This window comes from Heloderma suspectum, chromosome 8 (assembly GCF_057233095.1).
Source record: "Heloderma suspectum isolate Gila_16-S chromosome 8, 16-S_ref, whole genome shotgun sequence".
Taxonomy (NCBI): Eukaryota; Metazoa; Chordata; class Lepidosauria; order Squamata; family Helodermatidae; genus Heloderma; species Heloderma suspectum.
The window spans coordinates 44394915-44410382 of NC_139465.1; the positions used below are offsets into that span (position 1 = coordinate 44394915).

Sequence of the window (15468 nt, forward strand, 5' to 3'; positions counted from 1 at the left end):
ACAAAGGGTGGATAGGTAGGTACATAGGTAGACAGATAAGACACACATACACACAGACACGCATGCACAAACACACACACACTACATACCTTCACTGGAGGCAATATATAGCCATCAGGACTAGTAGCCAATTTTTTTTTTTAAATGGTAAATACCACATTTCTCAATAACTAAGTTGATATTAAATGAACTTGCTGTGGGTGCAGAACGTCTTTCAGCCCAAGGGCCAATTTCATTTCAGAGAAGTTCTCAGGGGCTGCATTCCAGTGGAGGGTGGGACCAAAGACAAAAGCAGTGGGGCCAAAAATGCCAGCATATTTTAGCTTGAAGCTTTTATTGCCAGTAACTAAGCCTTAGGAGGGGCATTTCAAACTTTCAGAATGGAGTGGGGATTGCACAAAAACCACCAAATGATTGGTAGTCAGGGGAAAGGGGGTGGGATCAGGGAAAGGGGTGTGGCCATCTGGGGAATCCCAGAAGACTGGATTGGGACCACAGGAGGGCTATATTTAGCCCCCAGACCAGCTGCGGACTTGCTTCACTTCAGGCAGGGGACTGTGTGCGCCTTCTGACCAGCCCTGGACTTCTTTTATATAGTTGCTTCATGGAGTTTTAATTAGTCAGACATTGCCTTGAGTATCAACACATTTTATGGATAAATAATGCCTGATGGAAAACCAACCCTCATACTTTAAAGAAGGACTAGTAAAAGCCATTTGTAAGAACCTCAGAGCCACCCTGCTGGATAAGACCAAGAGTCTACAAAGAGTGGCTAGGTGTCCTCTCTTACATAGGGCAGTCCTCTATTTGAATTGCTGCCAAGTCCAAGTCCGGTATAAAGACAAAGAGCCGTCAGAGGGAATGGCAAAAGGGCCTTGAAGCTGCCCATCAACAGCACCTGGACTGAACAGGCAGGCACACGGGCCTCCTGGTCATGGTCTCCGCAGTATAGTGAGAAGCACTCTATTTATAATTCTTTCTAAATCTGAAACTATACCTATAACTTGGCATGTGCAAATTTTATGCAAATCAGTGTCCTCTTTTTTCACGATTCACAAGTAGCTGCCCTATTAGTCTACCATCCTAGGCTAGCATCCAAGACTGGTGATCAGCCACATACTTCCAGTTCAGCGCAGACTAGCCTTCCCCAACCTGGCACCCTCCAGGTGTGTTAGACTACAACTCATAGCTTTCCCCAACACAGCTCGAGGGTACTAGGTTGGGGAAGGCTTGTGTAGAGAATTGTTGTTGTTGTTCAGTCGTTAAGTCATGTCCGACTCTTCGTGACCCCATGGACCATAGCACGCCAGGCCTTCCTGTCCTGCGCTCTCTCCCAGAGCGTGCTCAAGTCCATATTCATTGCATCCGTGATGCTATCTAGCCATCTCATCCTCTGCCATCCCCTTCTCCTTTTGCCTTCCATCTTTCCCAGCATCAGGGTCTTTTCCAGGGAGTTTTCTCTTCATATTAGGTGGCCAAAATATTTGAGCTTCAGCTTCAGGATCTGTCCTTCCAATGAGTACTCAGGGTTGATTTCCTTTAGGATGGACTGATTGGACCTCCTTGCAGTCCAGGGGACTCGTAAGAGTCTTCTCCAGCACCACAGTTCGAAAGCATCAATTCTTCGGCGCTCAGCCTTCCTTATAGTCCAGCTCTCACAGCCATACGTTACTACTGGGAAAACCATAGCTTTGATTATACGAACCTCTGTTGGCAAGGTGATGTCTCTGCTTCTTACTATGCTGTCTAGGTGTGCCATAGCTTTCCTCCCAAGGAGCAAGCGTCGTTTAATTTCATGGCTACAGTCACCATCTGCGGTGATCTTGGAGCCCAAGAAAATAAAATCTGTCACAGCTTCCATTTCTTCCCCTTCTATATGCCAGGAAGTGATGGGGCCAGATGCCCTGATCTTCATTTTTTTAATGTTGAGTTTCAAACCAGCTTTTGCGCTCTCCACTTTCACCCTCAACAAGAGGCTCTTGAGATCCTCTTCGCTTTCTGCCATTAGGGTGGTATCGTCTGCATATCTGAGGTTGTTGATAATTCTCCCGGCAATCTTAATTCCGACCTGTGATTCATCCAACCCGGACTGTCTCATGATGTACTCTGCATATAAATTAAATAAGCAGGGCGACAATATACAGCCTTGTCGTACTCCTTTCCCAATTTTGAACCAATCGGTTGTTCCATGTCCGGTTCGTACTGTTGCTTCTTGTCCCTCATACAGGTTTCTCAGGAGACAGGAAAGGCAGTCTGGTACTCCCATCTCTTTCAGAATTTGCCACAGTTTGTTGTGATCCACACAATCAAAGGCTCTAGCGTAGTCAATGAAGCAGAAATAGACGTTTTTCTGGAATTCTCTTGCTTTCTCCATGATCCAGACCAGCGAATGATCTCCAATTATCCAGACCAGCGATAATTTGATCTCTAGTTCCTCTGCCTCTTTGAAACCCCGCTTGTACTTCCGGTAGTTCTTGGTTCACATGCTGCTGAAGCCTAGCTTGTAGGATTTTGTGCATCACCTTGCTGGCATGTGAAATGAGTGCAATTGTGCGGTAGTTTGAACACTCTTTGGCATTGCCCTTCTTTGGAACTGGAATGTAAACTGACCTTTTCCAGTCTTGTGGCCACTGTTGAGTGTGCCAAATTTGTTGGCATATTGAGTGCAGCACTTTAACAGCATCGTCTTTTAGGATCTTAAATAGCTCAGCTGGAATACTGTCATCTCCGCTAGCTTTGTTGTTACTAATGCTTCCTAAGGCCCACTTGACTTCACTCTCGAGGATGTCCGGCTCAAGTTCCGTGACCGCACTATCATGGCTATCAGGGACATTCAGATCTTTCCTGTATAGTTCTTCTGTGTATTCTTTCCACCCCTTCTTAATCTCATCTGCTTCTGTTAAGCCCCTGCCTTCTTTGTCCTTTATCAAGCCTGTCTTTGCACAAAAAGTTCCCTTGAGATCTCCCATTTTCTTGAAAAGATCTCTAGTCTTTCCCATTCTATTGTTTTCCTCGATTTCTTTGCACTGTTCATTTAAGAAGGCCTTCTTGTTTCTCCTTGCTATTCTCTGGAACTCTGCATTCAGTTGGATATATCTTCCCCTTTCTCCCTTGCTTTTCACTTCCCTTCTTTCCTCAGCTACTTGTAAAGCCTCCTCAGACAGCCACTTGGCTTTCCTGCATTTCTTTTTCTTGGGGATGGATTGAGTTGCTGCCTCCTGAACAATGTTACAGACCTCCGTCCATAGTTCCTCAGGCACTCTGTCTATCAGGTCTAATCCCTGAAATCTATTCCTCACCTCCACTGTATATTCATCAGGGATATGATTTAGGTCATACCTGAATGGTTTAGTCAGAATTGAACCCTACGTTCTTCAATTTAAGCCAAAATTTTGCAAGAAGAAGCTCATGATCTGAGCCACAGTCAGCTCCAGGTCTTGTTTTGACTGACTGTATGGAGCTTCTCCATCTTTGGCTGCAAAGGACATAATCAATCTGATTTCGATATTGACCATCTGGTGATGTCCATGTGTAGAGTCGCCTCTTGTGCTGTTGGAAAAGAGTGTTTGCTATGATCAGCGTGTTCTCTTGCCAAAACTCTATTAGCCTTTGTCCTGTTTCATTTTGTACACCAAGGCCATGCTTGCCTGTTATCCCGGTGATTTCTTGACTTCCTACTTTAGCATTCCAATCCCCTAGGATGAAGAGGACATCTTTTTTTGGTGCTAGTTCTAGAAGGTGTTGTAGGTCTTTACAGAACCGATCAACCTCAGCTTCTTCGGCCTCCGTGGTTGGGGCATAGACTTGAATTACTGTGAAGTTGAATGGCTTGCCTTGGATTCGTACTGAGATCATTCTATCGTTTTTGAGATAGTACCCCAGTACTGCTTTTCCCACCCTTTTGTTGACTATGAGTGCTACTCCATTTCTTCTAAGGGATTCTTGCCCACAGTAGTAGATATAATGGTCACCTGAATTAAATTCACCCATGCCTGTCCATTTTAGTTCGCTGATTCCCGAGATGTCGATGTTCAGTCTTGCCATCTCATGTTTGACCACCTCCAGCTTACCTTGATTCATTGATCTGACATTCCAGGTTCCTAAACAATATTGTTCTTTACAGCATCGGATTTTCTTTTCACCACCAGACACATCCACAGCTGAGTGTCCTTTCGGCTTTGGCCCAGCCGCTTCACTCTTTCTGGCGCTACTTGGAAATTCCCTCTGCTCTTCCCCAGTAGTATATTGGACACCTTCCGACCTGAGGGGCTCATCTTCCGGCTTCATCTCTTTTAGCCTTGTGATACTTTCCATGAGGTTTTCTTGGCAAGGATACTGGAGTGGGTTGCCATTTCCTTCTCCTGTGGACCACATTTTGTCAGAACTCTCCACCATGACCTGTCCATCTTGAGTGGCCATGCACGGCATAGCTTATGGCTTCACTGAGTTACGCAAGCCCCTTCGCCACAACAAGGCAGTGATCCATGAAGGGATCATAAGAGAATACTTATGTATTTATTTATTGAATTTCTTAATCGCCCATCTGGCCAGTCACCCGGCCACTCTGGGCAATGTACAACAGTACAGTTTAAAACAGTAAAATTACACATTGAAACAACATCTAAAAATACCCTAGTCCACCCCAAATGCCTGCCTGAACAACCACGTTTTCAATGTGTGGCGGAAGCTCATTAAAGAAGGGGAATGGCGGCGTTCCCTAGGAAGGAGTTCCGCAGAGTGGGGGCCCTCTCCCTCGTCCTCACCAGCCTAGCTGTTCTGGCTGATGTGACAGAGAGAAGGCCATCCGAGGCTGATCTTGTTGAGCGGACTGTCTGGTGTTGCTGGAGGCACTCCTTGAGACAGGCTGGGCCGGAACCACATAGGGTTTTAAAGGTCAAAACCAACACCTTGAATTTGGCCCAGAAAACAACTGGTAGCCAGTGCAACTCCTTCAGCACTGGAGTGATGTGATCACGCCGGTGGCTGCTTTTAATCAGGCGAGCTGCCGCGTTCTGCACCAGCTGCAGCTTCCAAATCGTCTTCAAGGGTAACCCCACATAGAGCACATTACAGTAGTCTAGACAAGAGGAGACCAGGGCATGTACTACCGCTGGGAGCAGATGGTCAGGAAGGTGGGGGCGCAGCCGCCATATCAGATGGAGTTGATACAGCGCTGCCCAGCTCACAGCTGACACCTGAGAGCCAGCTGGGAGTCTAAAATGACTCCCAGGCTGCAGACCTGGTCTTTCAAGGGTAGCCGTACCCCATTCAACACCATTCTACTAAGCTAGAGGGACCTGTGGTCTAACTCAGTATAAAGGCAGCTTTCTTCCTATATTCTTATATCCTTTAAAAAAAACACACACCAACAGCTAGCAACCCTGCTTGCAGCCACCGCCACTACCCAGTGTTTCAGTTTTAACTATTTACTTAACACTATTACAATCACCTTCTACATACATTTACGGGCATTACTGGGGACTCTTTGTTTCCCCAGTGACTGGTATTCATTGACTTGCTGCCTCTGAACCAAGATGCTCCACTTAGCCATCAAGCTGAAGAGCAACCAATAGACCCATCGTTCTCCTGGAATTTATGGACCCCCCTTTGGAGCCATCACTACTTCTCATAGCAGCAAATTCCATAGTTTAACTACACATCGTGTGAAGTCGTAGTTTTCCTCTTTTAGAACACACACCTTTGCCATAGTGCAGGGGTGGGGAACCTCCGGCCTACACAGGCCAGATGTGGTCTCCAGGCGTTCCCCATCCTGCCCCACAAGCTTCTTCTGCTCTTATCTCCCATCAGCGATGGGAGATCAGAGGGTATTTAACGACAATTAAATTTTAAATACCCTGCATAGAATTGACTGTGATGCATGCATGAGAGCTGTTGCACTGGGGCTTACTCCTGAGTAGACTTGTTTGGAACTGAGCCAGGCTTTGTGTGCTTGATGGGAAAATGTCCAATTGGTAGGAATTACATCTGTCCTTAGCCCTGCCCACTGCTGGAAGACAGTCCTCAAGACCCTTTCCAAATAGGAATTTGACCCCTGAGCCAAAACAGATTTGCCTCCCCTGCCCTAATGCTTAGCACCAGTGAGCCGAGTGGCAGAAGGCTAACCTGTTCAGGATGGAAAGGCACTTGAAAAGGCATAACTACCAAAAATTGAGGAATTATGGAGTGAGGAAAATCTGTTTCCAATCTCTTCATTCTAAGCACACAATCTAATTTTAATGAAATTCTCAAATTTCATTTCTGACATTTATGGGCTAGATTTTAAAGGCCAAGCATAAAAAAGTTGAAGAGCAGTTGGTTTCTTTTCAATACTAATTATAAAAAGTAATTTAAATGTCATCCTGTCAGCCAAGTATGATAGTGGAGCAACCTATAAAAAAAGGCAGCTATAAAAGCTGCTTAACACAAGTACAATTACAGAAACATTAAAACGAAATGGAATTCAAAACAGATCACTATCCACACTTGGTTTTTTTATGTTACAAATATCCTTAATTATACCCATCCTTCAGAATCGTATGAACACTTGCTTCAGGGATACACAAAGTAGTTTGACCAGGACCAGCCTTAAATGGAAGGGAAAAATATTCCGTTGGAAGTCAGCTTGATAAATTAATGGGAGGAAGGACCTAAAAGGAATGGGAACAACTGATGCAACAGAAGTGAGACTAGAGCGTAGGCGAAGTGCATCTCCGCTTAAACAATTTAAGGTTCAGTAGCATCCAGGCTTCGACATTCTGTGCTCAGTAAAATTGGATTTTACACAAAGGATATATTATGTAAATGGAGAATTTTGCATACTCCCTTGTTTTTTGATATAATTTATCCTGCAGGTTTTTTGTTTTATTTTGCATAATTTATTCTAGTTTTGCTAGTCTTGGGGAGAGGCAAAAAGTTATGCTGGGCAGTGAATTCTCGCCTCTAACTACTTCTCTGACTCCTGAACTCCTAGCAGGTACTTCCCCACGTAGTTTCCAAGCACGTCTTTGGAACTGTTTAAGGCCTAGAAACTTTCCTTTTAAAAAAACCCAAGATTGTGAGGAAGCTGAATGTGTTGCCCACGTCTGCATTCTCTACTCCTGCACCATTTTAGCATTCTTTAAAAACAAAAAAGCAACAGCCCTGACTAGAGGATGGAATCATCAAGTAAAGGTCTTGAGAAAAACCATGATGGCAACCACTGTTTCTTTTTAAAGGAAGTGAATTCAATGCCAAAAGTCTTCACAGAGATTGGAAAGCAATGCATGGCACTATCACACAAGTTGCAATGAACATTTCAGAGCAGGCTTACTTTGTGGGAGACCAACAAACCAATGAAGGCACCAATGTAAAAACAGGATGCAAATGGGGGTGAAGCAGAACTACCTTTTTATTAAGTCAAACTGAACGTAAGAGGTGTGCAATATCAGACAAAGGGCCCATCTAATCCAGCATTCTGTTCCCACAGTAGCCAACCAGTTGCCTGTGGGAAGCCCAGAAGTACAACATGAGTGCAACAGCACCCTCCCGCTCATGTTTTGCTGGTGTACATACTGCCTCTGACAATGGAAGTAGCGTATAGCCATCATGACCAGTAGCTGTTGAGAGCCCCATCATCCATGAATATCTCTAAACTTAAAGCCATCCAAATTCATGGCCATCACTACATCTTGTGCTAGCAAATTCCATAGTTTAACTGCGCTGTATGAAGTCCTTCCTTTTATCTGTCCTGAATCTCCCACCATTCATCTTCATGGGATGACCCCTTTGGGTTCTAGTAGAAAAATGTCTCCTTTATTCACTTTCTCCATGCCATGCATACTTTTTTACACCTCTATCATGTTTGCCCCGACTCGCCTTTTTTTTAAGCTAAGCAATCCCAAATGTTGTAACCTTTCCTCATAGGGGAGTTACTCCAGCCCTTCAGTCACTGGGCTTGGCCTTTTCTGCACCTGTAGGCATGGAACATATGAAGCATCAGCTGATGGGTTCCTCAGAAAAAGGAGAGGCAAAAATAATGCCCCGTCATGCAGGCTGAAAACAGGAGCCTCCCAGACAGTCTGACCACCTGCATGCTTTTAATAAATATGTAATAACACTAAATTGCAGTAGTCACTTCCAATCTTGAGGCCCTAAAGGCTCCTTTTGCCTAAAAATGCCACTGTCAGGCACACCTGGCATATCTTAAATACAAAGCTCAGAGAGATATGTTCAAGTCAAAAGCCATTCTAAGGTGTTCTTCGAATGTCAAAGAGTTCCATGCCTATGGACAATTTAAAGTAAAGCCACAGGCTGCATCCATTTTCTTATTATGCAACAGCCTTGCAATTCAAGACTGACAGCTGTTAGCTGAGAAGGGTGCTAACTGCAGTATTTATTATTAATACAATTCAAGAAGAACAGGCAGGACCTGCATCATAAACTCTGCAACACAAACCTAGAACAGAGGTGGGGAACCTCTTTCAGCCTGAAGGCTGAATTCAATTTCAGAGACACTCTCAAAAGCCAAATTCCAGTGGTGGGTGGGACCAAATGCAAAAAGGGGCCAAAACAGCAAGAATACCAGCATATTTTAGCGTAAAGCTCTTACTGCCTATAACTAAGCCATAGGAGAGGCAATTCAACTTTTTAGAATTGGGTCGGGGGCGGGGCGGGGGAGAGGAGGCAGCATGGCCATCTGGGCAACACTGAGGGCTGGATTGGGACCTCAAGACGGCCGGATTTGGCCAACGGGCTTGAGGTTCCCCAACCTGACATAAAATAATAGAAGGTTCCTGGGTTGCAGTTAAACCTCAAAAAAACCAAGATTATGGCAACCAGCTTGATTGATAACTGGCAAATAGAGGGAGAAAACGTGAAGGCAGTGACAGACTTTGTCTTTCTAGGTGCAAAGATTACTGCAGACGCTGACTGCAGCCAGGAAATCAGAAGACGTTTACTTCTTGGGAGGACAGCAATGACAAATCTTGATAAAATAGTTAAGAGCAGAGATATCGCACTGACAACAAAGGTCCGCATAGTTAAAGCAATGGTATTCCCCATAGTAACCTATGGCTGCGAGAGCTGAACCATAAGGAAGGCTGAGCGAAGGAAGATAGATGCTTTTGAACTGTGGTGTTGGAGGAAAATTCTGAGAGTGCCTTGGACTGCAAGAAGATCAAACCAGTCCATACTCCAGGAAATAAAGCCAGACTGCTCACTTGAGGGAAGGATATTAAAGGCAAAACTGAAGTACTTTGGCCACATCATGAGAAGACAGGATAACCCGGAGAAGATGCTGATGCTAGGGAAAAGTGGAAGGCAAAAGGAAGGGGGGCCGACCAAGGGCTAGATGGATGGATGATATTCTGGAGGTGACGGACTCGACACTGGGGGTGGCGACGGCCAACAGGAAGCTCTGGCGTGGGCTGGTCCATGAAGTCACGAACAGTCGGAAGCGACTGAGCAAATAAACAATGAACATAATTGTTGAATAGCCATTTCAAAAAGGTTCTGTTCTAATATTAAGGTTTTCGGCCTTCAATGAGAACGGGAAAGTTATGAAGGACAAGTGGTAGAGCCGTGGGATCACAGCTTATCTACCACTGCTCCCTCCATCAGCTAAGTGGGGGAACACCGCACACTGCATCATGCACAGTAACTTCTGGAAGTTGCATTTATGCAGGGCTTGAAAGTCCTCAATTTGTATGGTGGCATCTCCTCATTAGGGATGCCTGAGGCATGCCATCTTTGTGAATTCCGCTATGAACTCGCCTAATCCACACCTCCCAAACTAATCCACAGATTGGAACTTAATTATCCACCGACTTCTTCACTTCCCCAAAACATCGAGACAATTCTCGGCTCAAGAAACATCAAAATGTGTTTTAAAGTTTATTTGCAAAGAATACACACTTCAGAATATGCATTTAAATGCAGACATTCATGCAGATTTTTTTAAATTCACAGATTAATGACGAAACAGGACAGTGGATCTGAGGACACATGCGAAAGTGACAGACCGTGAGTAGACCAATTCGTCCGTCCCTTTTCCTCTTCTCTCTCTCTCTCTCTCTCTCACACACATACACACACAATTGTAAACAGCTGGTCATGGTACCTTTTGAAAATGAGAATTGCATCCAGGCAAAAAGGCCCAGGCATATGACAAAAGTTGGTTCTTGGGCCACTAATTATTAACACAGGTCAGCGAAGCTCCCATGTCAGTGGGGCGGTGAACCCGCTCTGGGTTTCAGTCTTCGCACCCTGGATAGCTCTTTTAGTGTTCTGACTGGTTCTGACTGAAATCCAGAGTGGATTCACTGCCCCACTGACATCGGAGCCACCAGTCTCCACTGACAAAGTTATATGCTAGCAGGTGGGTGTGTAACTTTTGTGGACTCTCTTGTAAAAGTCTAGCTAAAACAGAAGGTCTAGCCCATCTCTCACAGTTACTTCCTAGGTTAGAAGTTTCAAAAACACCTGGGTTGCTGTTCACCTTATCTGTGCTCTGGATGAGTGATAAATAGGGACTGCATTGGGAACTTACTTGCATTGTGTGATCTACTCTTATTCCACGTTGCATGGTTTTAAAACAGCAGTTCTCACACTCCACCCCCCCACACACACCTACTACCTGAAAATTGCTGGGGGTCTTGGCAGACTCCGTATTAATTTTTTTGTTTGTTCTGTAAACAAAGCACATACAAAGCCTTTTTCCCCTTCCATGCCGGAATCATCATCAAAGCCATTATGAAAATGACAGACCCCCGGGGAAGAAGGCGCGAGGGAGACAAGAGCAGGCAAAGGGAACATCGGGGCTTACTCCAGTTGGATTGCCAACCCCCAGGCTAACTGACATTAACGGCCTTGTGCAAAGGAACATCAGATGCTGTCTCCTGCTCCTCGGTTCTATATTGTTCTTTGAGCAAGACAGAATGTGGCTCTTGCTCTGGCTGTTGTGTTCTATAAATATTGTAAGGCACTTTGAGGACGCCAGTCAAAAAAATGGAATTATCAATCTACTAAATAAATAAATAGGCCAGGCCATTGGGAAGGGCCCCCTATAAAAGGTAAATGTTGGGGGGGGATGAGTAAAATAGACTAGCACTTTGGTATGAAAATCTGAGGTCCTCAGCCAGAGCCCTGACAGCCTGTTCAATAATCCAGCCCTGCTCAAAATGGCCTCCATCCCCATTGTCAGAAAAAAGAGTAGGGCCTGGACTGTTCCACAGCTTTTCTGTGGACCACCCAATGGAGCTTGGGGACTAACATTAGTTCATGAACCACAGTTTGAGAGTGACTATTTTGGAAGAAATTAAGAGAGGAAGCGTCTGGTGGTGAAGGTGGGAGACCACCAATGTCTCCAGGTGAGGGAGCTTTATGAGGCACTGAACCTCAGTGCCAGACATAGACAGTCCTGGGTGGAACATTTGCAAAACAGGTTTTGACAGAGGAGACAGATCAGCCTGGTATTTTCCATAGCTACGGATGGTCTAGATCAGCGTTTCTCAAACTGTGAGTCGTAACTCACAACTGGGTCTCAGGGCTCTTCCAGCTGGGCTGCCCCTACGTGTTCTCCCCCTGCCCCTGGCTCTTTAAGTGTTCAAAGAAAGCTTTGTTTACCCCCACAGCTGTTCCCACTGCTTATCTGCAATCCGATCTGCCTCTTTGATGGATCCCTTTTTCAGGCATGCGCAAAGGAGGGGAGGAGCTTCCAATCTCCTCCTTTGCGGAGGCATGGGCAGGGGAATAGTGGCATTCAGCAGGGCTCTAAGATGGTGGAACTCGGAGATGCCATATTTGGAAAGAAATTCATTCACACGCGTGTTGGCACACAAACACACACAGAGGCATTAACAGCGCTGTGCAAGAGGAGGAGTCTGGGCACCAGAGCGCACCACTCGGGATCCAATCAAGGCTGATTTTCATTCAAAAATCCTGGGCAGGCGTGCATAGTTGAGTTGGAAAGCCAGAGAGAGAGAGATAGCTGAGCAGAGAGCAGTATGGGGGGCCCCCAATCTTATTTTATTAATGAAATACGTGTGTGTGTGTGTGTGTGTGTGAGACTATGTGTGTGTTGTGGCACCACTACAGCTCACCTCAGATTCCAGCCCCCTGAAAAAAGTATCTATTCATTGTCATCATCATCAATTATTATCACTTCCGTTTTTATAGCACAATCTTATATATGTTTACTCAGAGTCTCAAAGAGTTCAATGAGGCTTACTCCCAGGCAAGTGGATATAGGATCGGAGCCTTAGAATCTGTTCTGTTTGGAAGTTAAAACTAGTGCTGGTTTGGGGATTGTAATGTGTTTTTTTCTGCTTTAAAAAAACCTGGGCAACTTGAATTAATTTTTTAACTGGTATGCTTGATGTGGTATGTAATTAGGTGACCGGTATTCTGTGTTGTGTGTAAGCTGTATTATCTTTCCCTACTGGTTCGATGCAGATGGGTTAGCCAAAATTATTGGGGGCGGGGGTTTCCTGGCTTGATGAGATGTCTGTGGGTGACCTGTATTTTTTAGTAATTCTTTCGGCTGCTCTGTGTTTGTTTATTTACAGCATTTTAACCCTGCTCTTCAGCCAAAAAAGGCTCCCAGAGCAGCTTACAAAAATCAGCAAGTCAGCCCCTGCCCTCAGGCTTACAATATAAAAGACACAACACAACACGGAAAGTGATTGGGAGGGAAGAGGAAAAAGCAACACTCAGGCACCAGTTCTTCATTTCAATGTTCTAGGTGTTATTTTCTGGCAGAGAAGGGTGAAACAAGCTTGCTACAGCTGTTCCTTCTCTGGCCAGTGTATGGGGCCAGGTTGGTCTCCCCCTTACCATCATGTTCTTCCTGTGAAGCAGGGGGTGTAAGCTGTAATCATTCTTTTTCTGCTGGCTTTATGAGGTCTGGGTAGCAAGACTTTTTGCAGAGAGGGAACAGCTAGCTTGATGCGATAGTCTGGGTCATTTTTTTTCATTTTATTACACACACAAAAATCTTTTACTAGTTTTAATGTAGGCTGCATCAGGGCAGCACAAGCAAACTCCATTTTATAACTGCAGTCAGGATGGTGATATAAGTGGGTGTAAAGTGCAAAACTGCACATGCTCAAAGTATTTTTTTTTTAGGAGGGTTAGTAAACAGTTGTACACCTTGGACTGTTTGGGGAGGGGAGAAGTGGTAAATGTGTAAGTCTAAAGACTTGGTGGCTGTAAGAAATTAGATTCCTTTAAAATCATGGTTCAATTCCTAAAATAGTTTTCAAGACTGTATTTCATATTCCCAGGTTTTTCTAAATCAGCTGTAATGTTGCTTTCAGTGGTCATTGTTCTGTCTTCTGGCTCCACCGCATCCACCTCCATTTTGTGAATGGCTGTGCCTGCACCTGCCACCATTTTGTGACTAGTGGGTCTCAGTGATTTTCACCCCTCTCAAGTGGGTCCCAGGGATAGAAAGTTAGAGAACCCCTGGTCTAGATCCATTTGTTTGTCGCTAGGGCACCACGCTGCTTTGTACACAAATACATACAAAAGAGCCACTCAGCCCTAGAAATGAGGTTAGACTTCCATCACTTGCCATTCATTCCCAGTTTCTAGCAGTCAAAGATTTATGGATCTCCCCTGCTGCAGGATTGATGCTGCAACTTCTTTCTCAGAGGGCATCATCTTTCTTGAGTTTCTCCATTTCATTTCTGAACCAGGCTACTTCAGCAGAGGTTTTCAGAAATCAATCACCACCATGCAAGGTGCAGCAGCACTTTCTCGGGGGGTGAGTGGGAGGAAATCCCCCTCGCCACAGTAGGACCATTAGGTCCTTTCTCTGCTCCCTTTGGGAAGGATGGCAAATACTTCCTTTCCAAAACTTTCAGTGCCACCTACAAATGCATACAACAGCAAGTCAATCCTGGCATATTTTGCTGCTGATACAGATTTTACCTTAGATTATTTCCATTCACTGATAGCTTTGTCATTCTAACTGGTTTATATAGTTACATTATACATTAGTGGTTTTTATCTTCTGGGCCCCTCTGAGAGCCTAATGTAGGTTATAAGGAGATTTGGGGGTTACCAGAGCATAGACTATTGAGGCCAGGTCATCCCTCTCCAGATAGGGGCATAGCTGGGCCATGAGCCAAAGCTGGTAGAAGGCACTCCATGCCACTGAGGCCATCTGAGCTTCCAGAGACAAAGATCACTCCACGAGAACTCTCAGGCTATAAACCTGCTTCTTCACAGGGTGTGCAACCCCATCCAGAACAGGTTGAGCACCCTCCATCCACTTAGAATACACATGCAAACACATTCACCAGGCTTCTCCAACCTTGTGCCCTCCAGATGTTTTTTATGTCAATTCCCATCAGGCACAGCCTGCATAGCCAATGATCAGGACTCCCGGGAGTTGTAGTACAAAACATCTAGAAGGCACCAGGTTGACAAAGGCTGATATCATGCGTATATATATATAACATATATGCTAAGTTTATTTTCTTATTTAAAATTATTTTAGGACAACTTTAAGGGTAGAACCCTCTCAAGGTGCGGTACAGGATAAAAACAATACCATGCAAAACAAATACAATAGAAAAATCAATAATATTCAATAAAAATGCTCTAAAACAGATAACACCAGTAAAACCTTCAGCCCACAGACAGTGGAGAGATCAGTGAAAACAAGCGGGTTTTCAGAGCCTTCCTGAAAAGAATCTACAAAGAATGCAAGCAAAGGGCTGGATCCGCCCGATCTCGCCTGATCTTGGAAGCTAAGCAGGGTCAGCCCTGGTTAGTACTTAGATGGGAGACCACCTGGGAATCAGGCTTCCTGCACTAAGCAGGGGGTTGGACTCAATGGTCTTGCAGGCCCCTTCCAACCCTATGATTCTAAGAAGCCTAACAAACCCCTGATGGAAGCTGATTGCTGAGGTGGCCACCACTGAGCAGGGCCACCACTGAAAAGGCCTTCTCCCTTGTAATAACCAGCCTAACCGCGCTCGGTGGTGGGCAATTGAGACCTCAAAGTGCTTCATGCAGAGTGCTGGTACAGGAGAAGGTGGTTCTTCAAGTAACTTGGGCTCAAAGTTGCTGGTCTTAGCCTTTAAGGCTTTAAAGGCTAAGACCAGCACTTTGATTGGGCTTGGAAACACACTGGCATCTAATGCAGCTAGCACAGTATTGATGTCACATGAGCAGACTGCCCAGCACTAGCATCATTGTCCAATTACAGAAATGTTAAGTCAGTCAGCCAAGTTTTAACATTTTAAACTATACTAAATATTTTATTATGTTGGGCCCAGTGCTCTTCAACATTTTTATTAATGACTTGGAGGAGAAGGTGCAGGGAATGCTGATCCAATTTGCAGATGACACCAAATTGGGCGGGATGGCTAATACCCTGGAAGACAGAAACAGAATTCAAAGTGATCTGGATAGGCTCGAGTGCTGAGCAGAAAACAACAGAATGACATTTAATAGGGATAAATGCCAAGTTCTCCACCTAGG

The 15468-nt window shown here is 44.9% G+C and overlaps 1 protein-coding gene across 2 annotated transcripts in view; it reads right to left on the reverse strand.

Moving 5' to 3' along the window:
• Window positions 1-15468, reverse strand: part of PEPD (peptidase D) — a 252054-nt gene that overhangs the window by 189744 nt on the left and 46842 nt on the right. The gene's annotated exons all lie outside the window — the stretch shown is intronic.